A 26320-nucleotide genomic window follows, 5' to 3' on the forward strand; every position below is an offset into this window, starting at 1 on the left:
GCATCATTTCCAGTAAGTACCGCGAGGATTCATATTGCCTTTACATTTTTCCTTACAATATCAAAAGTATATGAAGAATGATAAACATAAAATGGATCGACTGCGTAAGTGATGAGGAAGTACTGCGAAGACCGGAAGAAAAGAGGAAATCTTTTAAAAAGGTTGAGCAGAGGATGGGACAACTTAGTTGGTCACATTATAAGACATGATGGCCTGATGAAAACAATCGCAGTATGATAAGTGGATGGGAAGAAGGGTGAGGGACGGCACCGAATGAGTTACATCGGACAAAGGGTTATAAAGGATGTGAAAGAGAAGGAATACGTCGCTATGAAAAGACTAGCGGATGGGAGAGAGGAATGGAGAGCTGCGTCGAACCAATCTTAGGAATGTCGACTAACTATGGTCGAAGAATTAAAATTACATTTTTTCAAGAAATGCCTCTCTCTCCATAAGAAAGTAAAGAACTGTGGTTTAAAATTCGCCCGGGAGGTTTTCTCGCATTCGTCATTAAAGATCATTTAACAGTTGGCGTGACAGAGCAGTAAAATTTATCAACCAATGATATAGTAATTATATTTAATTTAGCACCATTTGTAGCCACAACCACGAAAGCTGTATTTATAATTTATACTAGAATTAAATTAAGATAATGTTATTACACATGAGTAAAATCGTATTTATATTCAAATATGTTTACACTGTATTGACTCTTTGTATTTTATAAAGATCTGAATTTTATAATTCTGAGATCAGATTTACCCGTAAAATTTTGATTCCATTGCGTCACTTACTTGCTCGGGGTATTTTTAATCACCCAAAAAATCCGGCTTGAAACCAAGATATCGGTCTATTTTCTAAAAATTTCAAAGGCTTATGATAAGGCCGTATTAGTGGGTCAAAACTTGCAGAGTTCGCTTTATGCCTTTATTTGATGAAGAAGATTATCCCTTCGAGAGTGCCCCTGCATGAGATTCAATCAATTTCATGGTATAGCATCCTGGATGATAAGGCTTTTCATTGATTTAACTGCTGTATAATATCAGTGGAAAAATATTTTTGTGACTTTGGTAGATTCTTGTTGGCAGATATTCGTATGGAATAATTGTTTATGTATGTGTAATATCAAAGGGTAAACCTTAGAATTTTGTTGTTGTGCATCAGAAAACTACATTGATAGACAATCGCAATGGCATTTCTGTTATACCTACAGAGCCAAATTATGTCGCATTTCCCATGCTTAGCCGGGGCTGACTCCATTTTATGACTAAGATGATTCTATTGTTTTTCTTTCAGGCTTTCTTGCAGTCTATCATATAAATGGTGTTCACCGCACCCTCAACGATTCAAAATTCTAATTGAAATACAGACGGAGAGTCCGAGCCGAATTTGAAACCACAGTGGAGTGAGCATGACCTTAGTAACTTCGCCGTAACCCCTTCCCTACAATTCTGTCGCCATAATCGACACATATGACTGCTATAGTCATCAAGTGTCCTCGTCCTTCAAAAATGCGTTTTTCAATGGATTGGCTAAAAAATCGATTTCATAGTCAAAGTATCACCCAAGCCGGCTGGACACACAAAGGCTAGCAGGGCAGGTTGGTTTGAGAGCGGAAGCATTGCCGCGCCGTTATTTATTGCGGTGCGCGTGGCGGGAGGCAATCCATTGGCGACGCGAAAGGTGCATGACAAACGGCCCTTTGGCGCGAAAGAGTCACGGTGGCCCGTCAAATGCGCCTTGCGATCAAACGCTCGTCCTCGGAATGCCTGCCCCATTCACCGCTCGTCTACCGCACGTGTTCCCAGCGAGAGTAATCGCCATCCTCGGTCGCGCTCGACTCATAACAATATTTCGACTGAGCGCCGTCGCACACTCTCACCGCCCATTCCGTGAAATGATGAGATGTCTGCATTGAAATTCACTCTGTGACAATTTTTACCCATTTCGTGAATACAATGCGCTCTCCGATTCGTGGCTACCAATAAATTGCCCAGTTGGTATTGTGATCCTTTGTGATACGACGCAGATCATAACTCTACACTATCAGGAAAGATAGTATATTCTTCTGTGGGATACGTGTATCAAAATGAATGTCAATTCAGATAATTGATGACAAATATTTGGTAAAGGAACGCAAATTTTTTTCAACTTTATTTCATCCTTTTTAATTCCTCACGTGAGGTGTGGGTTAAATTATAATTATTTGGGTAAATATCTTAAGGCGTAGGAGTTTCATCTGATTTCTGACGCCCACTGGAGTCATATTGTTAGAGGAGAACTGCTTATTACCAAAAGGCAGGGCAATGCAATTATACATCTACATGCCTACTGCTCCGCAAGCCGCCTCCGTTGGCGTGTGGCACCAACCGTCAACAAACGAAAAGGAAATTCGCCTACATAGTTCCGCGTAGCATATATTTAAGTCGTTAATTATTCGGGGGAAAATCAATTCCTATTCCTAACCGTTCGGCAAAATATCTCTCGTAATTTAGATATAAAATTATTGTAGAAAGACAGGCGGATCTAGGGGGGGGGGCACGGGGGCACGTCTCCCCCCCCCCAGACCCTTAAAAATTATACAAGATTGTTAATGAGGTCCCATTATTATTGTGTTTGTTTTGTATTACGAGGTATCCTTGAGCGCCCCCAGAACAAAATTCCGGATACGGCCTTGCTTGTGCCCCCCCAGAAAGAAATCCTGGATCCGCCCCTGTCGAAAGACAAAATGTCATAGGCATGAATCATTGCTCAATGAGTTTTCTACTGTATGTTGAATTTTTCTGTCGCTCACTCTTATCTTTTTTCGAGCCACCATTTCGATGGACGAAGAGGAGAGTGAATCAACATCCATGAAATGATTCTATACTTAGCCACCAGTTTCTCCTCCATGGATGATTATTTCGCCAATACCTTTTGATGTAATTCATTTTCATTTTATTGAAAACGTTTTAAACATCTAAAGTTATTAAAATTTTACTTCAAATATAATTCAACTCCTGAACAAGACAGAAATTAAATGACGACTATTACATACTATTTTACATTCCTATTATATTGGAAAATGGTCACCAGGGCGGGCCTACGACAATACACTCTCAGGGAAAGGAACTATTTCTGAGACTTAAACAACTGTGATGTATTTGCTTTACAAATAGGCCCCGGGGTTTAGTTGCCACTTGCAAGGAATTCACCCGTTGAGAGGCGATTAATCTGCGACTTACATTTAGTTGATGTTTCAGGTGCTATAATGGCCGTTAAGGGCTGCTGATCGAGGGGTCCCGGGTTCAAAACGCGGGCAAAGCTTTCGGACAGCCCAAATGAAGATTCTCGGAGTGCGAGACGGCCCAGGGGAAGGCACCGGCCTCGCTACCGCGCATGTGGAAAGTTCACACGCCCGTGGTCTTGTTCGACGGGAGCTCTACCGTCACCTATTCAAACCAACCTTCGGGTCGAAGAGGCAATTTCGCAAGTGGCTTGTCTCTTGACTTCTCTGCTGCTTTCAACGCCCTAGCCTCGCTCCCATAGAGAAACATGCTCCATATGTAGTACCATCTGATGAATTATTTACTCACTTCTCTACTTATCTTTTCACCTAAAGTATACATCGACAAGCACCTAAAATCACGTAAAATCGTTCAATAGTGAAATATTGACCAAATTTTCCAATTGATTATCGGTGTAGCAGTAAGAAATCACATTCTGTTTGAAGAAAAAGTGATACAATCTAAGTCACCCCCTCTCTGCGGGAATAAATTGCAAATGATTGCTGTGATGGTAGTTTACCGCCCAAATGCAATTCCCGCCTCCATTCCTCACCTGCGGCGCGCCCCGCTCTGATTGGCGGCCAACGAGATTAAACGTGCATAATTAAGCAGCTGATCAAACAGGGCCCGGAGGCAAAGCGATTGGCGCGCACAAGACGAGGGCCCTGCGGCCGAGGCGTCAATTATGGAGGAGAGCCACCCGAGGCACTCCCAAGGAGCAACGCTCCCGCACCTCCAGAAATCATGGCAATTCAACCAGAGCCAAACCTCGGCGATGACTCAAATATTGAGCGAAGAGTCATGCATGTAGCCGTAGGCGGAGACATGGGGGACGAGGGGGGTTTCATGACCCCCCTCTCATCGAAACAAGAAGCCCTCCATCAAAAGGGTTTGCAGAAAATAGTTTTTCTCGCGCATTGGAAAGGGGATAGGGAGCTTTAAACCCAATTGCGCTGGAGTAAAGCAAATGATACTATATAATGAGTAGCATATGCTCAAAAGGTGTCATAAAATATGCATTGACGCGGTATTCTCTCTTGTGGAGGGATGGAATTTACGATGCATAGCTCTCCAGAGACTGGTGCCTGCTTAAGTGCTTGTAACAGCTTTTCAGTAACAGCTTATTAGTAACAGCTTTTCATGAAATTCGTTTATTTTTTCTTCACATTGATTTCACAAGGCAAGCTGTAAAATCAATGTATATAAACATTTCACTTGTTTTAAACGTTAGTGCAATCATGGTTTTACAACGTGGGTGAATAAAAAGCACCGCCACTATCTAGCAACTTGCGAAACGCCTCAATTCGAATTTTGGGGATTCAGAGGGCCAGGCGACCTAATATTAAGCAACTCTTATTAAATTCCTTTATTGTTCGTGGTAAAAACGAGCTCTTTTACCAACGTATCCGTTTCGACAAAATATCTCTCTTAATTTATCGTTTCTGTCGTGCTTGGAAATATGGTGGGCTTCTAATATGATGTTCTCCGTGTCTCTCTGAAGGATATCTATTGTCAGTTACGCAAGCAATCTAAGATTATCGCGCAGCTTCCAAGTCTCTAGCACCTACTTGCCAAATTCGCTTCACATCTGTGCAACGCTTTCTGTCCGCCCGTAGCACTTTTTGACCAATCGCGCGACTTTCCTTCGCCGTTGCTCACACTCGTTTGCGATTCGCTCCCTCCTTGAATAGTCCTCCCGAAATGAATCAATGATCAACAAATCGGAGTAACTCTTGTGCGTTCTTATTTTAAACAAACGAGAGAATGGCTGTATAGTTATCGTCGTCTTTTCGTTGAAACTTGAGGTTCTCTCCCCTAAGTCGAATGTTTTTAAGGAGAAGCAATATCGGGTGCGAGTCTATGGCACACGAAAGAGCAACGCGGACCAAAATCTGCCGCACCCTCTGCTCTTGATAATGCGATGCGTCCCCGCGATTGAAGAGATGCCACCGCGCCCGGTGGTGCGGTCACTCTTGCTGCGGCTGTTTGCGCTTGGCCCTGGGCGGTGGTGGGTGCCGTGTGCCACGCGCCCCTACCATTGTGCGCATTCATAAGCGGCCGCGCCACGGCCTGTTTGGCTTGGGCCGCGTTCCGGAGCCATTCCGAGGACGGGAGGGAAGGGGGGGCTGTCCCACTGTGTTGAGGGGGGGCCCGTGCCCCCGGGGAGGCGAGCCGAGCGCCACGAATTATTAACGGCCTTGTTTGAGCGCCGCGAGGAAGAACCTGCCCCCCACGCGCCCCCAAAGCCCAACGGGCCACCGCGAATATCAGTGCTCCCGTGGAAGAGGGCGATTCCAACGATTCCCCATCTTCCCTCCCCCCTCATGCATAGATGCCCCAAAGCGGGGGTGTGCTCTGCAGTAGAGGCATGCGAGTACCCAAAAGGTACTCTAACATCCATATATCAATCTGCATATCACACCCGACAGTTGCCTCAATAGTCTTGTAGCGGGGACACCAGATGTTAACCAAAGACAGAAAAAAGAAGGTGCGCATTTCGGTGATTTGGCTGGTGACTCTCACCTAGCACTTACTATAATCCTTTATTGCTCGAGGGAAATAAGAATTCCTATACCAACCCGTTGGTAAAACATTTTTCTTATTTTGTCGCTTCTGTCGGAGCTAGGTATATAACTAGATACTAAGACATTCTCTACCTCGCACAGTGGGCTGAAATCGAAAAAAGCTGGACAAAACCTCAAAAACGCCTGTATTCATGGGCGTACCCAGCGAGGGGCAGGAGGGGGCAGCTGCCCCCCTCCATAGAAGCAAAAATCACAAATGTCTTTAAGGAAAATAATATTTTTTCAAGCAAATAATTATAAAAATTAATAAAGAGCTGTAACAGTTTCCTTAAAATGTTGGTTTCATTCAGCTTTTCCATGCATAAATGTCACCTATAACTTGAACAACCATGGGTTGCCCCCCTAGTTTTGATCCTGGGTACGCCCTTGCTTGTATTTAGTCTGGAAGTTGAAACTTGGCATATTTGTTGCCAAGACATTAGTGCATGCTTTGACGTATAGCGTTTTTCATAGGTAACTTCTTTTAACGAAATACATGGCTGTTGAACAAATTTCGCAAATATTGCTCGTATTGAACTTTTTTCAAAATTGAGTTTACAGAAACCAATGGTACACCTTGTGTAGCTATGCAATGAAACCAAATCTTCTCACTGTTATGAACAGGTTGTAATGGTATTCTCAAATAGCGGAAGTAATATTTTGACCACTTAGATATTAATCCTAGAAAAACTTCTTTGACCGAAAATCGATCTTGGAAGTCCATTTTTTCTTCCATTGTCATCTAGTGGGAGGCCCTCGACCTAGAACCCGGAACCTTGTGAAAATAGCCATGGCATTGAAAGAAACCGGAGAGCGTTATGGTCTGCGCAGTGGTCCAGAGAGAAAAATGCTCGCAAGTTGTTTCCCGGCTCAGGGAAATCCATGCCCATTGCAATGGATGCGAATTTCACCACCGTCTAGGGGGTAGGTTTGAAATATAGATATCACTATGACGCGTAGGAAAAGCTGAGGCATTAATGGAAAATCTATGACCATTTGTCACGCCGTGGGCGGCTACATTCAGCTTAGCAACTCGCCAAAAATGTATTAGTTCGTAATCCTTCAAATATCTCTCGGAGTAGGCTTGATTAGTGTTTTGAAGCAACAAAGACTCATCAGGGAACTTTTTCGTCCTCTGCCTGGAGAACCGCAGCAAAAGGTGTCAGGCTCATCAAATCCGTGGATCAGTCACTCCGTCCGAAACAATTCAATGCAATGACGTAATGGATCGATACGAGAGGAAGATATTTCGAGACAACAGTTTTGTGTCAGCTCAATAGCTTATCCTATCAAATTCAATGTTTAAAAGTAACGAATGGCGGGCATGTTTATCCCATTCATTTCTATAGATTTCGAAGTCGCAAACGGCTTTTTACGATGCGGGATTTTCAAAATTAAGAAGCCGTATCACTCTCTCTCTACCGGTATTTTTTCCACATAATGCTTGATTACAGCTTAGGATATCATTTTGAAATGTTCAGGGTACACAGAAATAGACCCTTGCTAGAATTGCTAGCATTTGCCTGTATCTTAACAATCTTAATTCCGTATTTTCTCTTAAGTAAAAATATTCGCATTTGATATGCAATTACATGTTGAAAAAGGTCAAAATTGTGAACCTTCAATATTTCATGATGAACTCCAATAAATTATTTACGATTAATACGTACTTATAAAGGAAATCATACCGCGGGTTAAACTGGAGTTATGTATCCTTTTAGCAATAGAAAGTCGTAAACGTCCAGTCTGGGTATGGGAAACATTCACAGGCGGGACTCGACCCCTATATTTCAGGTTGATTAGCGAAGACCATACCGTGCCGCCACCCAAGCCATGTATATCTTTTTTTGATGGAAATATTTTAAAATTAATAAAAATCTTTCTCAAGCATTGACGCATTTCATTTCCGTGAAACCACGTTTCCAGTTAATTACAATCATAGAAATTCTCATTCATAACCGTGGGATAAGAGAAAGTAAAATCTTTGAGAATCAATGATTGGATATTTATGACGACATTTTGCCATATTCGTAAAATGCGTATAGAGAAAGAGAATAATATCTGAAAAACACTCCTTGAAAAAGGGATGCGAACCATAAGCTCTACTTATATCAACTCCATTATTTTCCTTTTCCTATGAAAACAATTTGGTACAATAATTTATGTAACCTTTTACGAGCTGGAGTGTGAAAAAATTAAATTAATTACGTGCTATATATAACTATTGCCTGGCAGTTATTACTTTTGGGGAAAAGTAATAAACCTATCTGTTCGTCAATATATATGTCGCTTATGTCATCATTTCTATAGAACCTGAGTCCGCTTAGCGGAAAATCACCCGGAAACAGTGCGGACGCAACTACCTTGCCCTCACTTTGAACTTGTGCATTTTCCATCCCCCTGGTTGAAGTGGGAAGGCTGGACGTCTCACGTGAAATTCTCCCATCTAGTGAATCGATTAATTAGGGCGTGAGTATCATCTTAAGCAGAGCATGTGACATAAATGGCGGTGAACATCCTCTGCCGTTCACATTTAAATCACCTTGATTGAAATCATAACTTGAATCGCGATGAAATCAATCTATTTTGATAAATAGAAATCAGATTATTCAAATCAGTATTGGAGCTACTTGGTTAATTTATATTTGGATGACCAAATTAAAGAGAAAATGAAAACATATTTTTAATGGATGAATTCCTTCTCTAAATATTTTGTTTTTCACGCATGAATGAGAACATTTTAATCATATGCTATTAAGTCCATTGAGCTATCATCATCAGTATTTTTATCCTTTTCTCATAGCCTTCAAATCACACCGTTATTTTTTAAACGGAGCCTATAATTTATAAACCAACTTAATCACGTGATGAATCCCTTAGGACAAGTAATTCAGACTGGCCAACTTCTTTTGATATAATCAGAATAACAATCGAAACACGAGAGACTTTAGACCAATAATTCATACTGAGCTTAAAACTTGGTTCATATCAGATTCTATGCATTTCTTTTCCCGTCATTAAAAATGTGCATCAAAATAACGATTATTTAGCTGGCAATTATGATATGGGCTCATAACTAGGTCATGGTTTACCAAAAAGTCTTCACGAATGGTGATATTTCTCTTGTTTGAGAGATATGCAGCCACGTGAGCCTTTTCCTCATGGGGCCTAATCAACTTGAAATGATACTCATTAAAGTTACGCAACAAAGTCAGTGAAAGAATGCCGGAAAGAAATAGTAGCTTTCTAGAATTTTAGACATAATGCTCACAAGAATGACATGGTTCAATCACACACATTTGTGGCTTAATACCATCCCTGTTTCCCTCTGTCGTGGGTCGTTCGGGCGGCTTATTTCTTTATAATTGGCAATATATTCCTTTTATATTTGCTGATGAGTCGCATGGAATTCTACCGTAAACTGATATACCCTCAGACCTCTTAAAATTTTGACAGGGCAGTACGATAGAATAATGAAAAAGGATTTTTATCTGTTTAACAAAGGATTAGCAGATACAGCTGCTTTCATCGGCGACATTGCAACTGCGTGCACGAAAACGCTTTAGCGGTTAGATACCTTCTGATAAATGGACGGTAGAGCGTCGACTAACTGTTCGTTGGATTATTGGCCTATGATCTCCTTACCCAATCCCTGCAAACACTTCCCCCCTCTTCTTTTACAAATTACCTTTATTCTCCTATTCCAGCCTCTCTCCACCTAAAAACTACTTTTTCAATGGAAAGGGCAGAAAAGTTTTAAAGATAGCAATGCATCAAATTGAAAATTTCTAAGGAAAGTACTTGAATGACATTTTCTTCTCTCTAGATTGGTTGTGTGAGCTTTACCGTTCATTGGGTAGTTGCAAATCTACTGTGCAATATATCCCTTGCTTACTTTAAATTTTAACTGGATAGTGATTTCATCCGAGGATTACCTCTGCATCAATCTTTGAAGTTTATATACCTCAGCCTCCGCCGTATTACCTGGGAAGAGATATTGTTTTTTATATTTTTTTTTCAATGACTTTGGTATTGGCCATGATAAGTAGTTTATTCGAGAAAATTTATGTTTGCTAGCATCTTAGCCGCAACATTGCATGATAAAAGGTATCCGAAAATTTACATGAATTTTAATTATGTTCAGCTAAATTAATATGAAGTAAACGCGAAAAAAATCCCTGTCGTGATAAATAATCACTATAAAAAAAGAGTGAAAGAAATTATTTTACGAGGCAATAGTATCCATTTGAGGAGTACATTTGAAAATCCGAAATTTTAATAAAATCACGATTACGGACAATGTAAATTTTCAAGAATACGGCTTCACTATGGAAACATATATCTCATATTCCTTATATTGACTCAGTACTAAGAGCAATTTTTTATTGAATTGAATTTTTATTTATTTAAAGGTGAGGCTCCCTCCGTGTAAGTATATAGATACCACAACGCTTAGATTTGCTATGATTTTGGTTGGGGTTTATACAAAATAAAGCCCCTTTGGCACACCATAATGACCAATAGATGGCAATGGGCAGCTCACCACTCACTAATATATGAGAAGAACAAGACGAGGACGCAGAAACGGAAGCAAAGTATTATACACTCACAATACCTACCGTTTTGAAAAAACTGATACCTATGGAATGTAGGTAAAAAAACACTTAGACTTATCATCATACTGTTTATATATTTGTTGGCAAGTGGACGCTGCATCGAAGTCAATCGGTGTTCATTATTTGAGAATAGCACTGCTGCTAGGTTAAACAGCTAGAAATGGGTGTTAACTTGTGGATTCAGTCATTTATTATTTAAATCAATTTCTTTTTCATGACCTATATAATATAATAATTAATAACGTCTTGGAGTATAGGCCTGGGAATGAAATGTAAAATTGAATGCCGACATTTCGATATATTTCCTATATCTTTATTCTCACATCATTAACACACATTAATTGACTTCAATACAGCGTTCACTTGCCAGCAACACAATAAACAGTCTGATGATGAGTCTAAGTTTTATTTTTATCCTTATTTCTTCGGCATCTGTACCTCCAGGGCTATGAATCATGGTAAATAAATATTAAATTCAAATTGATGGTAACTATGATATTTTATAAGCTCAGTTAAAATCAGTAGACAAAGCGCAAATAAGTTAGGTCAAAAATTTTGTCTCTTCTATTTCATTAATGAACAATTTAATTCTTTATAAATTTTTATTTTATTGCTATGCAAAAGTATACTAAAAATCTTTCATGCCTTTATGCATTAATTTATTGTAACCATTATGATTCGTATCCCTGATGAAAATCTAAGAATTATATCAAAACGTCGGAAAACAATTTTCATTTCATTCCCAGACCTTTGCTCGAAGACGTTATTAACTATTGTACTATTTAATTTTGTGTTATTTAATTATGTATTCATTGATTTATCCAAATTGCCTCTACTCTATAACGGCTTTTTCATCATGAATGACGTCGGGGGGCTGGAAGAGTTGGCCTCCGTCCGCTGAACACTTGCTCATTACTCGCTGATTTGAGCGAAGGTTTGTTCAGAGGGGCGGGGGGGGGGGGGGGAGGGCGTTGGCAGGGGGTGTGTCGCAAATGGACTGTTGCACTATTCTGCGCGTGTCTCTCTCTCTCGGGGGTCGGTGCGCAATTTCAAAACAATGCTAATCGCGAATATTGTTCGATAGAAGTTGTGCCACCATACACAACGTCCTTCGGTGATAAAAATAAATTAGGGCTCACAGAATGTGGGTAAGTCCATCCCTGATTTCTAAGCTCCAGATATTTTAGCCGACATTTTAGCCATTTTCATGTTACCGTGTTCGACCAAGATTTTAGGTCATCTGAGCTTTTATGCTTTCGATCAATGGGAAGCTCTTTTTCATGAACTCCTTCGGCCGAGGAAGAACAGGGCGGGTGAGGCCAAAGAGATTTTCACTTTAAAAATAATCTATCATTTTTCATATTTTCATGAAAAAATGTATTAAAATGAAACAATGACACGTGTCAATATTTTTTATTTCAGCGGTATAGTGATAATTTCGTTTTTGGGCCGTACTGAAAAGAAATGACGTACTATGGACGATTATGGACATCGTTTAGGGTAATTTTTACATATACCCGCATTTTTTACCACGATATTTAATTTTCTTAGATGATTCACTTTAAGGGCCAGTATGATGCCGTGGATTTTCAAACGTAATTTCCAGAATTTTCATTTTTCATTTTCAAATTTCAATTTCATGGATATCCCAATTTTTTGCCATCTGTCGATGAAGTATAAATGTAATAGCATATTTGAAACTTGTGAAAATGATATGCTCGTTGACTCGTAGTTTTCAGCGGCTTAGAATTGAAAATTGTTGCCGCGAGTCAAGACGAGACTTGCGCCAGTCTCGTCTCAGTCTCGTTTTCTGACCTCGGATATCGTCTCGAGTCTCGCCTCGTGAACCCCAGTCTCGTCTCGTTACCCCCAAAATAAATTTAGCACCATAAAAGCCGTTTTCTTTGCGTACTTATTCGCTGAATCGCTACCTCGAGATAAGAAAGCCATTAATATAAATTTTAAATATATATTGATCTGGACACCAATTATATCAATGCTTGTAAAATTATTGATTTTATTGATATTCAATGAATAAACTCGTAGCTTAAAACCAGGGGCGGTCTGGGGTGATTGGGGGCCCTCGGCTGGAGCTCATGATGGGACCCCCCTAACCGGAGGATTCGATCGCCTCCACTCTCCCCTCCCACTCTCCCTCGGGAAATTTAAGATTTCGCATGCCCGCATAAATGTGATTTTGATGCTATTCTGGCTATGAAATTCAAGATAACATTTTAAAAAAAATAAAATATTTCGAGAAAAAATAATATGACAAGTAGGAACTTTACAGCCAATAAAAATTAATTATGTATTGTGGTTCTATTTTCTACATATTTAGTAAATTTGTTCCTTGAAAATTCCCTGAAATTAAATAACCTCTAAAATAACCTTATCGAATAATCTTTTCAAACAGCAGAAGTAAAAATGTAAAATATTACAAAGGAAATTTTGGGGCCAGATAAAGACTTTTGGTTGTTATGTATTAATTATGTTTAATAAATTTTTGCATAGCATATAGATGTAGTCACAAGTACGTAGCTTTTATCCGTACTCGATGGCTATAATTGTTTTAAAGTGTAGATGAAAACTTGTGCAAAAATTGAGGCACTGATTTCGTAGAAACATTTAAGCCTGAATTAACAAACGTATCTCAAACTATTTTCTTTAAGGATAATGTGTAATAATTTCTTTCGTCCATATAAATCAGCTAGCCAATTAAAACTGTTGGGTGGAGAAGAAAATAACAGGAAAAATATTATGATGCATTTTTAACATTTTCATTTATTTTGATCTTTATATTAGAGAAGCTGTATTTAAAAAATATATTTTGTCAGTAACTGTCAAATATTAATGGACCCAATCAATAATTCGATTATTTTTTGTCCTCTCCTTTCTAAGTGATTATGTGTTCAGAGACTCACAAAAAATACTCACAATATAAATAATCATAACTGTAGTAATACAACCAACTTCTACACACTTAAGGTAAGAAATAAAACAATAGCAATTAAGGTCAATTCTACACCATTGACATTCTTTAAATATTGCTGATATTTGACTCGATGCCGAACTTAAATTCAGAAGTCTATCCGAGAACTCCCTTCAAGTGGCAGATGAGTTAGGGTTTGGAATATCAACACGTAGAACATGCATACGTCAAAAAAAAAAAACGGAAAGCAACGCGCCCGCAGAAAATCCAGATGAATAGTTCAGGAGATCAATTTCGTAACTTTTTCGGATCATTTTATTTCAAAGATAGATTTAAAATAGACGGCAGAGGTTTCCGTGGAGTCCGTCCTCTTGGAGGCCTCATTCCCTCCAAACTATCAAGATTCGGGACGCGTCAAAAACTGCTGCTGGCGTACAGAAAGCGTTACACGGATGTTAAACGAATTGAGTGGGGAGCCGCTAGAGACTCGGAGGCCACGCGCTAGGCTTAAATTGCTTGAGAAATTGAGAATGGATATCTTTAATTGTAAGAGGGACACGAAGATCATCATATTAGAACCCCACTACATTTCCAGGAACGACCAAAACGATTAAATAAGAGAGATATTTAGGCGAGCGGATGGTTGCGGGAATTCCTTTTCTCCCCCGCACGACAAAGGACTTAAATACATGCTAGGTGCAATTTCGTTACAACATTTCCTTTATAAATGGTTACGGCGGGTGTCCTGACTTCCCCCGCCACACGCCTATTGAGGCAGCTTGCGGGGTAGTATGCAGATGTAGACGACCACCATAAAACTTTTACTAATGTATCGGCTAACTACGTGTGCATAGTAGTCTTTATTTATCAAAGAATTAGCCACAACCCGCCGTTTTTGAGTCTTGTAATTCCCAAATATCCTATATCTTCAAACCCCTTCGGCAGACCCCCGGATTCCCCCCTTTGGTCCAAACTTAGATCCGCCTGCAGTATCAGGTGTATAACGGCAGATTTTGCTGTAGTAGATCGCTTCTTTCCTTTGTTTGCGTTACGTATACTTATTGAAAATAGAAACTAAGCGCGAAAATAATTAAAATACATACATGTACAAAACGAACTAAAACATAAATGCAATTGTTAACACGTTCCCTGCCACGCGCCGCCATAGGGCGTCTCACATAACTTCAAATTCGAGTTAGTGAGACGCCATATGGCGTCTCGCATAGCTGCTGGACGCTACTAGTGAGACGCCAATGGGCGTCAAATTAGCGTTTTCCTTGAATCATCAAGCGATGTATAGAACTTGAAATTTAAGCTACATATCCTTATGCACTGACGAGACAATGTTATCTTCTGTGAAGGGAGGGTATTGGTAACACATTTCAGCTCGAATTTCATTTTTTTTTCGTCTTCGGTTTCTCATGTTTTTTTCGAGAGTGCCATTTTTCAATGGCTATGCTTCAATTTCTATGCTTAAAGTGGAAGCTCGAGGTATTATATCTCCACACAATGTTTCAAATTACATTTGCAGAGCTTTTTTCGTTTTTTTTCCTTCCCTCACTTGTCCCTCGTACCTAACCGAGTTTGGAGCGTATCAGTATACCAAATGTATTCTCTGTGTCTGTGCCTTCGATACGGAAGTGATAACCAGTTTAGTGAATATATCATGTGTACTCCGTCACGCATTATTGGGGGAAAAAGACGTTTTAACGAAGAAGAAATCGAGCATATGTTTCATTCTGACAATTCGGCTTCCACCAACGACCTTGAAGGATTTTCTGAAGGAGACACCGCTAATTCAGGGTGTCTGAGGAGTCGTATGAATCCTCAGAGTCAGGTAATCTTTCTTCTTCTAATACAGGTATGATTCCTTATTCCATTTTTTATTCACAATCTAATAACTCCTGCTCAGTGGCGCCGACTCCATGGGGCCTGAGGGGGACCGAGCCCCCCCAAAAATTCGTTACAGATGTGAGGAAAAAATGTTCATGCTTGTCAATTTTCCCCGGAGTGTCCAGATATAGCGATTCGAGTGATCAGGGTTCTAATGTCGATCATATGACTATTCTAAAATGCTTAAAAAACATAAAATTCACTACTTATAAAATTTACAGAGACAGGGTCCCCGGTTTGGGCCCCCCCAATATTTTTTGTAAGTCGGCACCCCTACTCCTGCTGTAATGTTTAGATACTTCTAGTGATTTGATTCATCCCACGCTTATGGAAAGAAATGTTGTGAGATAAGTCTCATTTTGTGGGTACCATTAGGAAAAATAGGAAAGGGCTGTTAAGAGAAATAACGACTGCTAACTTAAAGAAAGGCATTTCAGTGCTATGAAAAACTTGTGGAGCAACGGTAAAGAAATGAAAAGATCAGCGTGACGTATTCATAATCTCCACCACCATCAGATAGGAAATAATCCCAACGGGGAAAGAAATCGAAGAGGGCCATGGTTACTAAGCCAAAGATGATGTTTGAGTACAATAAAATAAAGGGAGGAATTGACATTGCTGAGACCCTTTCGTTGTATCACTGCACCCATCGAAAAAAAGTAAGGTGGTATCACAAGGTGGCCGATGATGCTCTTTTTGGGACTTGCATTGTTAATGCTTTTATACTGTGGAATGAAACACGGAATCCAGGTGCCCACATGATCTCTCTCCAGTAGTTAAGACGATAAATTATAGAAGAATGGCTGCATATTCTTCGGGATTCCGTTGATAGGGTCTAAAAAAATTGACGCACTACCTGGTAAATACAAATAACACTGAAGGAAGCCTTCGAAGTCTGGTAATTTAGAGGATAAAATTATCATAATATAAAATCAAGAATTAGTATTTTTCGCACTATTAGATATTAGCGCTGTTTCTTCATTTTAGAAAAGCCCGTGTTGGCTGTCGTGGATGTTACAAATAATTCTTGCAGACGATGAGTCGCAAAGTTGCCCTCAGTAAAGCCAAACGTGTTTCTACAAAATTTATGATCTCTCCGGATCAGCCGTACCCAAGCCTCCCAAGTATAAATCATTGCACTAATCATCTCCGGATACGATAGCAAATATTATTAAAAGCATAATCAACAATTAAAATTTGTTTTAACAGTATTTTCAACCATAGCTTTTGAGTGTACACTAAAACGTTGGAACGAAGATCCAATGACCTGAGCCGCCAAATGGCGTCTCATCAAATTTTAGGCATTGTCAAAAGTGGGGAGACGCCCTATGGCGTCGCACGTGACTAAAGTTACAATCGATAGCGCATCACATAATGAGTCCAAATATACCGAGAAATATTAGTAACACCCGGAGATAGGCTCAATATCGTTATTGCCGTTTGGCAATAGGTTCGAAAATATTCGCCTGGCACACGCGGAATGACAGTAGAATTCGGGCCCGGCAGCGAACGTGTTAAGAGAAAAAAAGAACCGCACGGGAAGTTGATTCGAAGCGCGTCGCAAGACGGTATTTTTCAAACTATTAAAATGAAAATACGAATATTCCAACGTACCTGAATCTGTATCTAAACTCTCATTGTGTAGTAAACTGATACAGTAACCTCTGTTCTTGTTCAGCCAAGCACTGACGTTTTTGAGATATTATTAACATAAAAGAGTTTTTTCTTCCTCTCATTTCTTTTCTGCGCACCGCTTTTGTGAACACGTTTCATATTAACACTTTAATTGAGCATGAAACCCTCTCACTAGTCAAACCAGCATTCACCATTGGCATTCACTGAACTACTAAGGATTCATAAGGATTTCGCGATCTATGTGAGGGAAAAAAGAGAACATTTGTGCTGTGCGCGCGCAACTTTCCCCTTCCAATAACGCTTCCATCCCCACTTCCAGTCCTGGGAGAACTACTTGGCGCTGATTCCCACGGTAATAGATACCCCTTAGACAAGTAAGATGTGTAACTATACCCAGACAAATATCTGATATTTTTCTGGATGAATGAATTACGGTATCCACTACCTGCGGGGATATCGGGTTTCGCTACGGAACTGAGATTTTGGGAAGAGCGGACGAGGGGAAAAATGGCATGTTAAATGATCCGTAGTTGTCCCCAATATATACTGAAATATACAATGTCACACTTGCGGTTACCACCGCGGTATCATCTCACAAGGGATATTTACACGAACTCGTCGTCGAATTTGACCTAAGGACAGGAAAGAGAGAAAGAAGAGCCGGGAGAGAGAGAGAAGAGCTGGGACGCCATCAGCGCCCCAGAGCATTCCAGCCGCTTCATGATATTCGTGAGCGTTGTGGGGGCCCCTTAAGTCCTCTGAATGGCAGTTCTCTACACAACTCCCTCATAGCGTTATGAATTTTATGCGCTATGTAGTGTATTATCGGCAATCCAGAGGACTCTGGGGGCCCTCGGCGATCGCCGACCAGCCGACCTAGCCAGACCCTGCTTAGAAGGAAATATTCTAAAAAAGGAACGTAGACACAAATTTAGTACAGAGAAATCCACAGAAGGCTTCAGAAAATAAACGTAAAAAAATGTTAACCCCTCAAGCGCAGCGGGCATTTAATTAAATCCTATCCCAGCGGCCGGATGAGATTTAGATGACTTTGCCTTTTTGGCATGCTATCATTCAATTGTTTATAATTTTCGTGGCACATGATCAGTATCGTTGAAATTTTTGTAAACTTGCTTAATGCGCTTATTAAAATAGTACTCTACCAATTAGGGTAGGTTTCCATGGAGTACTCGAGAAGAATTCTGGGATCCTCCCTCCCCATCAACCACTTCCCTCTTCAATTCACAATAAGGCCTACTCCCTTTCATTGTATTTAAAAATCCTATTTTTTTCCTTCCTATCCCTCGTTTACCTACTCCGACTCCATAGGGCCGACTCCATGGGGCCTGAGGGGGCCCGAGCCCCCTCAAAAATTCGTTATGGGCGTGAGGAAAAATGTGTCAGGCTTGTCGATTTTCCTCGGAGTGTCCAGGTATCGAGATTCGAGTTATCAGGGTTCTAATGTTGATCATATGACTCTTCTAAAGTGCTTTAAAAAAATTTAAACTCACTACTTATAAAATTTCCCGGGGCAAGATCCCTGGCTTGGGCCCCCCCAATATTTTTTGTAAGTCGCCATCCCTGATTCTACCCTCTAACATTGTTTTCAACATCCCCTCCCCGCTCAGCACTCGCCCCATCCATACCTTTTGCCTCCTCCGTATCTCATCTACAATCTGCCTCTCCGCACCCTCCATGTCCAGCACCTCTTCGTTCTTCCTCCTCTCCGTCCATTTTACCTTCTCCATTATTCGCCACATCCACATCTCCAATGCCTCCAGTCTTTTTTCGTCCTCCTTCCTAAGTTTCCATAATATTTATAATGCGCTACTCTATGATAATTTTTCAAGCAATTTTAATAAATATTTATTGTTTTGTGTATCTCGTTCCCTAAAGCTTAAGTAGCTGACCCATCTTGACGTCGCAAAAGCAGAATGGGCACCAGTTTTTAAGATAGTACAGTTGAAGAAATAAGTTTATTTTTAGGACTAAATTCATCAACTCGCTGGCTTGAAACGGAATATCATGGAAACATTTTTAAAAAATCTGAAGGTATAAAATCACTATGAATATTTTATTGGAAAGAAATAAATATTTCTTCAAAAAGCAGAGTAATTAGTAATTTGGCCGCAAATCAAGGGATCTGGGTTCAAATCCCGGTTAGGGCAAATTATTTTTCCTCTCAGAAATTTCGCACAAATCTACAAATAGATTTTTTCTATAGGTTTCTGGCCCCTTTTAGAGTGGACTGCATGAATAAATGCCGATCAGATGATCCGATATGGACTTTTTGATTAAATGGACTTTTGGCTAGCAAAATACGTCAAAGGAAAGCCAATTGTAGTTATCTTTTTAATGGTAACATCCTCAACACAATTTAGTGACATTATGCTAAATATTTTCACAAATCTCGGAAGATATATCATACAGGAAGAGGTACGTAGTTATTTCAATTATCATCCGTCTTTCTGCCGAGGTAAAGTGCTCTGCGCAATTCGAAATGGGCCATCATTTTCTCCTAGCAAGCAAACTATAAGGATTGCAAGTGATTCTGAGCGATACTTTACACACATGCAAGTAGTATCCAAGATATTTCTGTGGTAGGAGTAAGCACTAAAATTTCCTTTTTAGAAAATAATTCAGTTTTTGCAGGATAAATTTTCCAAGGTTATTATGGCAGGAAACAAGGAAAAGTAGTCAGCCATTAACACTTCCTAAGATGGCTCAGAAGTCACGCTCTTTTATTCAGATATTGACTTTTCGGCAAAAATTCTTTTTTTATAGTTAGATAACTTATCTAGAAGTTATTATTGAATCAAAATTGAAATGAAATAAATAAGAAAGAAGTAATATTTACTTCATCTCAACAGAAGGACATAGTTTTAGGGATAAAGCTTTATAAAATACTAATGCAAAACATACATCTGTATTTCGAGACTTTCGAGAGTCTCGTGGAAGTTGTATCGTCTTGTCTCGTCATGAAGTGGTCTCGTCTCGAGTCTCGCGGCAACACTAGATTTGTATATGTCTCCATGGGTTCAGGGTTTCATGGAGGGCACAGAAAGTATGAAGACTCCGAACAGCATGAATAAAGAGGATGAGCGTGATGCGCCCGCTTCCAGCGGGCTTCCCCCGCTTTTTTCAATGCATCTCCACAGAGGGATTGGCGCGTTTCTAATTTTAAAATGTAGAAAAAAAGGCAAGGTCTTATGTACAAATTTAATTGGAATGTTCATGTACAAATTGAGGCCAGAGTACCTTTCAACATTGGAAGTAATTATACTATCCTCTGTTAATACTTGTTTAGCGTTTTCCTGAATATTTACAAAAATATTTTGAAAAGATCTTACCCTAGAGAATGCTACATAAAGTTGGCCATGATAGAATACAGGGTCAGGCAGGAATAAGCCAGCTCTTTACAAAGTCTGACCCTAAGCCTTGTTTATAGTCATCGCATAGGAAACCTTAGTGGGAAATTGTCTGCGAGTCAAATTAAAGGCATGGTGGGATCCGACGGCGTTAACTGTATTCTTGGGATGAGGACAATCTTACCGGAATCGATAATTTTTTTATGGTTTTTTTTTAATTTTTAAAAACCAATTTTAGGAAACAATAGCAACGTTTAGGAAGTAAGATATGCCGTCGCATGTTCTCTGATAAATTCTGTGCATTTTGGTACCTCATTTGTAGAGTTTGGTAGCGTATAAGTTGAGAAAAAGGTATCTATACAGTAGAAATAATATAGAGGATGGTTACTAGGGTGCCTCGTTTTGCCACTTTTTTTTTGGGGCGAATCGTAATACCCGGCAAAAGTTGCGTATCCGGGTGGGTATTACAGATATGATTTTTTTTCAAAATCGGTTAATATCTTCTGTTCACCATTTTGTCTTGAAATTTAGAAATTTTTAACGAAAAAAGTTAAAAATAATTTAAATTAAGTTTGAGCAAGCACTCATTTTTCCCAATACAGTACAGCATTGGTCTTTCCTTGATATTTTAGACCAAAAATGTCAGCTCTATTGCTTTTAATTATCGAGAAAATGACCTTTTATCTTGTCCCCGAAAGCAGTTTTGTGGGGTAGGCAACCCGCAACACGTAGCCTCATTCTACGCTATGCATGCGATAAATGACGCGAAATAGAGATTTTTTCAGTCCAAAACGTGGAAATCATGTCTGAAGTGTTCAAGGGTATTCACTAGGATGAGATTATACTCTTTTATGCCATCACCGGCTGTAATGACCATTTTTTCGAGCAAAAAGATATCACTGAAGTTACCAACTAATTCCACTCGGGGACAAGCAGAAGCCATGGAGACATCATTATGCGTGTACTTAGCTTCTCAGACTAACCTCATTGAACTCTTGGATACGATACGTGCTTCGGCATGCCGAGGGAGCGCTCTCTCTCTCTCTCCTTCCAATGATTATCTCTTTTGGCTTGACGGGAACAATGAACGAAATTCCTTGATGGCTTGTTTCATGCCCTCCCTTTTAACAGAGGCACTGGATCCCCACGCGGGGCCTACCCCCCCGAGTCCGAGCAGAAGTCTGATGCTTTTTTCGCCCGTGACTCTCTCCAGGGGATGACGTGTGGGGAGCAGGAGAGGGGGAAGGGGAAGAGTTAGCCGCCCGACGACACCGTTTCTTTGAATGCACAGATGCCATTGCAAATCCCAATGTGGACACATAAATTGTTGTTATCAAGTGGTGGCTAAATGGGGGCGGGGCTTATCAGCAACGCCACACCAGGACTTCACAAGAGTCAGCACTGGAACAGACGTAGAAATGTTGTTCTGATCTAAAAATAAGTGAGTACGGGAACGAACTGGTATACTTTATACAGCAACGTACCGTTAGCAAAAATGGTGTCTAAATTTTTTCTACCTTCACCCACACAAAAATATTCCAGTTTCTCATGCAAGTAGTTCTTCCAATGCCATTTTAAAGTGTCATACTGCTTCTTACTTAAACGCTGCTAAATGAATTTGATATGACATGCCAGTTCCGTTTACCACTTATCAGCTATTCAAAAATCGTCGTCGTGAATTCGCACTACGCGGCACCATTCCCTCCATGACGGACGATCTCTTTTTGTCGGACCTTCAGTCCAAAGGCTTCCCTGCTCTCTCCGTAAAAAGAGTTTTGTCCACTCGGCCCTCCGCCGCTCAACGAGATAGTGGCATTCAGTCAGTGTCCCAATATCCAACCAATGTATGCCACGTCACTACAGATATTCCTTCAATTGATATTCCTTCATTTATAAAACATTAAATCTGTCCGTGGGTTAAAAGTAACGATTTCAAATTTCAAAAAACCTGCGGTCCCTGTCCAGTGTCATATTGAGATACGATAGTACGATGAGAGAAAATTTTGATTCCAAGGATTCAGTAATGAAATGACCCTTGATTAAGTTTTTAGTTCTGCTCATATTGAGTCAGTTATGAATAAAAATTCAATAAACGTTAATTATATATAGTCTAGAAATATATCTGTAACTAATTATAAAACGCGTGTGGTTGCCTCATGGATTATCACGATGGTAAACACACGCATTTGCTGCTATTTTGGAAACAGACCCAGCATTTTTGACAAATTTTCGTGAAATTTGTTAACGATAAATCACAATATTGTTCCAGCATTTTTTATGGAATACACGGCAATTTTGGTTTGAAGTTCCTTCAATGGCTGCCACCGCTGATTTGGCCTTCAAGCGTTGGGTCTATTGCTGAATTTCATTCATGATATCCTCACAAACAGTTTTTCCTACCATCTTCCTGCTATTGACGTTAATGCACGGATGTCTGAGCTCTTGCGTCCCTTAAATTCAGTCACGGGTGAGGCAGACCTGACGATATGAAAGTATTTGCTTTCTTGCTTTCATCTTCATACTTTACTGAACTCATTCTCATTTTATACTCACAATTTTTGAGAAACAATTTTTTCTACTATCGTGAGGAATATGAGTTTGTCACGCAATATTGATGGCTATTTTCCGAAATTTTATTCATGAGATTTTGATGTGATGATTATTGATCGGTGAAGCGATGGCCCATATTTAAATTTAAGTGTAAATCACACTCATAACCTCAAGTACTGTACAATTAAATCTTTCAGATTTCGCCATAGCGTTACAGAATGGGGAGAGTTGCCTAAATTGCACCGCTTCCCAAATCGCACCACTATCCTTTAAAACTATATATATTAGATATATATGCATTTTAATGGTTACATTTGGAACTTCCTGCATCACTAAGCAAAACACACTTCAATTGTGGCTACCAGTGTAGTGACAAGTCAGGTGCGGAGGAACTAAGACATTTAGTCTCTCTTCTGCCATTTCTTTCGTACTTTTACACGAGCATTGAAAACAAATAAGTTGTATTTACATAGTTTTAGCCACTTGGAGAAATTGTTGTTTACACGGGTAATTACTAATTAGATTACCTACGTTCGTGATATGGAGCGGGCAGAGAGGATGTTTGGCAAGGTTAGAAGGCAGGAAAAGATAAAGTGTTAATGGGCAAAACATGTGCTTTGCAGGCAATAAGTGAGAACCATTTCATGAACCATTCATGGCGTCGCGAAATTTTACGACTGCGCGTCGTCTAAGTCATCTTGCGCCCCTTGTGGGACGATATTGAATCTCTTGGGCTGCTGCGCTGTTGCCAACTGAGGGTTTGATTGTTGGCAGGTTATTGCCATCACACTGAGGAGGGAATGGTTCAGGTATGCTACAAGGTATGCACATCTATATAGAGTATTCTTTTTTTCATTTCATTTTGCAATTATCCTTCCTTAGTCATCTTTCAGTTCTTCACATATAGAAGCAAAAGAAAAGCATCGATAAATGCCATACTTGCTCACAGCACTGCTCACACTAGCTTGATCCTAATAAAGCGGCAAAAGTTGTGCTTACTCTAGATTATATGTATCGAAAGATAAAGAACAAATATAAAGAAGAAATGTTAGGCATATAGTTAAATACATCGTATTTAAGGTACATCTAAGGAAAAGGAACTGAAAATTCAAATATTACCGTGAAAATACTCCTATAACCTCAATTTAAATGGTCTCTTTTTAATGATAGTAACTCGAAGATTAATCTTGTTGTTTTTTCCAAGCATTTTTTATTGCTAACTTTATTGATTCTCAACATCAACGCCAGCAACCTGTATATTTTAACGTGTTTTTTTTACAATGTTTCACCTATAATTTACTTTTAAATTGTTCCATGAAATTGAATTAGAAAAGAAAGCAAAAAAGCACGGGAAAAATATTTTTGTAAACCATACGAAAACCATGTGCTAGTTCAGACTTTGCTGAAGGAACAAAGCAATTACTAAACATAGCAAATAATTTGCTATCCCGGCTGAATCTCATTGGTAACCGGTGGAAACGTTTTCCGTACTCTTGAATCTGTGACCCTAGCAAATGTGTTTGTAAACTGAGCTATCGAAGCTTATTTTTGCTATTTATAGTTGTTAGCAGCAATCGTCATTATTTATATTCATATGCAGTACACCGCTTGGACAGGATAAGTAAGTTTATTTAATTTATTATCGATTTTAATTACCCGGAGAGAGGCATTATGAAACATTTTTTCATACAAAATATGGGCATCGTGTTATGCGTTAATAATTAATATACACAGTACTATTGATTACTTGTTTATTTCAAGTAGGTATCTGGAGTGTATAAAGACTTGCGAAAGTCTCGCGGAGAATATGAGATGGGGACTTAGTGCATTGAGTGTGAGAGAACAATTTACAAACTAGGTGTGGTTGTTTTAACTGGTGTTGAAGAATTATGCCCGACGTTAACTGACTGATGAAACCTTCTCGGGCTTTCCATCGGGTTAGTTGCTTGTAGATCGACGTTTCGATAGCTGCCTCTGCCATCGTGCTCAGGGCATATGTTCACCGTGATGAGGGCATCACGCCCTGAGGACGATGGCAGAGGCAGCTATCGAAACGTCGACCCACAAGCAACTCACCCGGCGGAAAACCCGAGAAGATTTGACCAGTATCATACGCTGGGAAAGAACAAAATCATATGTTGACTTTTACTGAGCTTAGATTTACTTTGTTAGATAGCGATTTGCCATGTTTCATTTGTGTTGAGCTGAGAAACTTGTGAGTGAATGAGCATGTAGTTAGTAGCTTATGAGGTTATCAACTCAAATGGGTTGGTTTACTGGAGTATTGACCAATTATTGAATCCTCTACTACTGTGTCATACACCAGGGCAATTGGAGAAAAATATGCATTGCTAGTGTAAACCGTTTAAATGTAAATGTTTTTAGTTGAAATGCAATAAATAAATAAATATTGAATGGTAGTGATACTTTATATTTTTTCTCTTGATAATTTCCGCATTTTGCAACCACTTTTGGTTAAGGTCTATTTGTTTACATCATATTTGCAATGGCACTTGTGCATGCATTGACCTTACCCAGAGAGGAACGGCACTGTTATTCATGTGTTGCGAAGTATTTCAAGTTTCTGTCATAAAATACTAGGTATTCCGTGATTTTTGTTCCAAATAAATGCTAGACTACCAGAAATACCAGAAAGTGTATTATTTAAAGCGGAAATACCATAACGCATTCACTAGAAACTTCGTCATTTGCTTCAATAATTAATACCAGCGCAACAACATCGCTTGTTACGATTGCAAGCCACTTATCTTAACTAGCAAATGAACGCCCAAATAACGAACGAATTTGCTGGCTCAGCAAGTCTGATAGCTGACGGAGCAAATTGGAATTGTTGCAGAGGCCAATGTGGTTGCGCTGCGAGCAAATTTCTTTTGCTCGCGTAGTGGATTCAAGGTAGCAGACGCCATTTGTTAACGCTTCAATGAGTTCTGCTGACACTATGCTGGCAAACAAATTTTGCTGCGACAGCTTAGGGAAGATATCTACAACAAAATGTTTTCTCCGTTTGGATGACAGTGGAAGGGTTTCTATAAACCGATACCGTTAGTTGCAGTCAAAATAATGCACTTTGTGTATCAATAGTTTTCACGAGACAGAAATAAATATGAAACATTCTGACGCCCAGTAGCGACTACCTCTTTCGTAGAGATTCCTTTAATGCACAACGAAAAACAATGGAAAAAGATGGCGATTACCAAGAAATTCGGCGCTGGTGACATCAGGCTTTACCAGTTATCAACATCGTCTGCTTCGGCATCGACTTTAGGATATCTATTCTCGATATCTACGTTATAACATTGTAGAAATAGATATAAATTAATGCTCTTAATATTGAGAATCAATAAATTTAGTCATAGAAAAGTGTATAGTTTTAAATTGAGATAATACTCGGAAAAATTAGCCATACTAATCTATAAGTTACTTTCATTAAAAATTGGTTTACACGTCGAAGTTGACTGCTATAGTTCTTGGCCGTTAT

At 39.5% G+C, this 26320-nt stretch overlaps 1 protein-coding gene across 1 annotated transcript in view; it reads left to right on the forward strand.

Annotated features, from left to right (window-relative positions):
• LOC124171257 (histone-lysine N-methyltransferase PRDM16-like) overlaps positions 1 to 26320 on the forward strand; it is a 221477-nt gene that overhangs the window by 83394 nt on the left and 111763 nt on the right. The window lies entirely within an intron of this gene.

Source organism: Ischnura elegans, chromosome X (assembly GCF_921293095.1).
Source record: "Ischnura elegans chromosome X, ioIscEleg1.1, whole genome shotgun sequence".
Taxonomy (NCBI): Eukaryota; Metazoa; Arthropoda; class Insecta; order Odonata; family Coenagrionidae; genus Ischnura; species Ischnura elegans.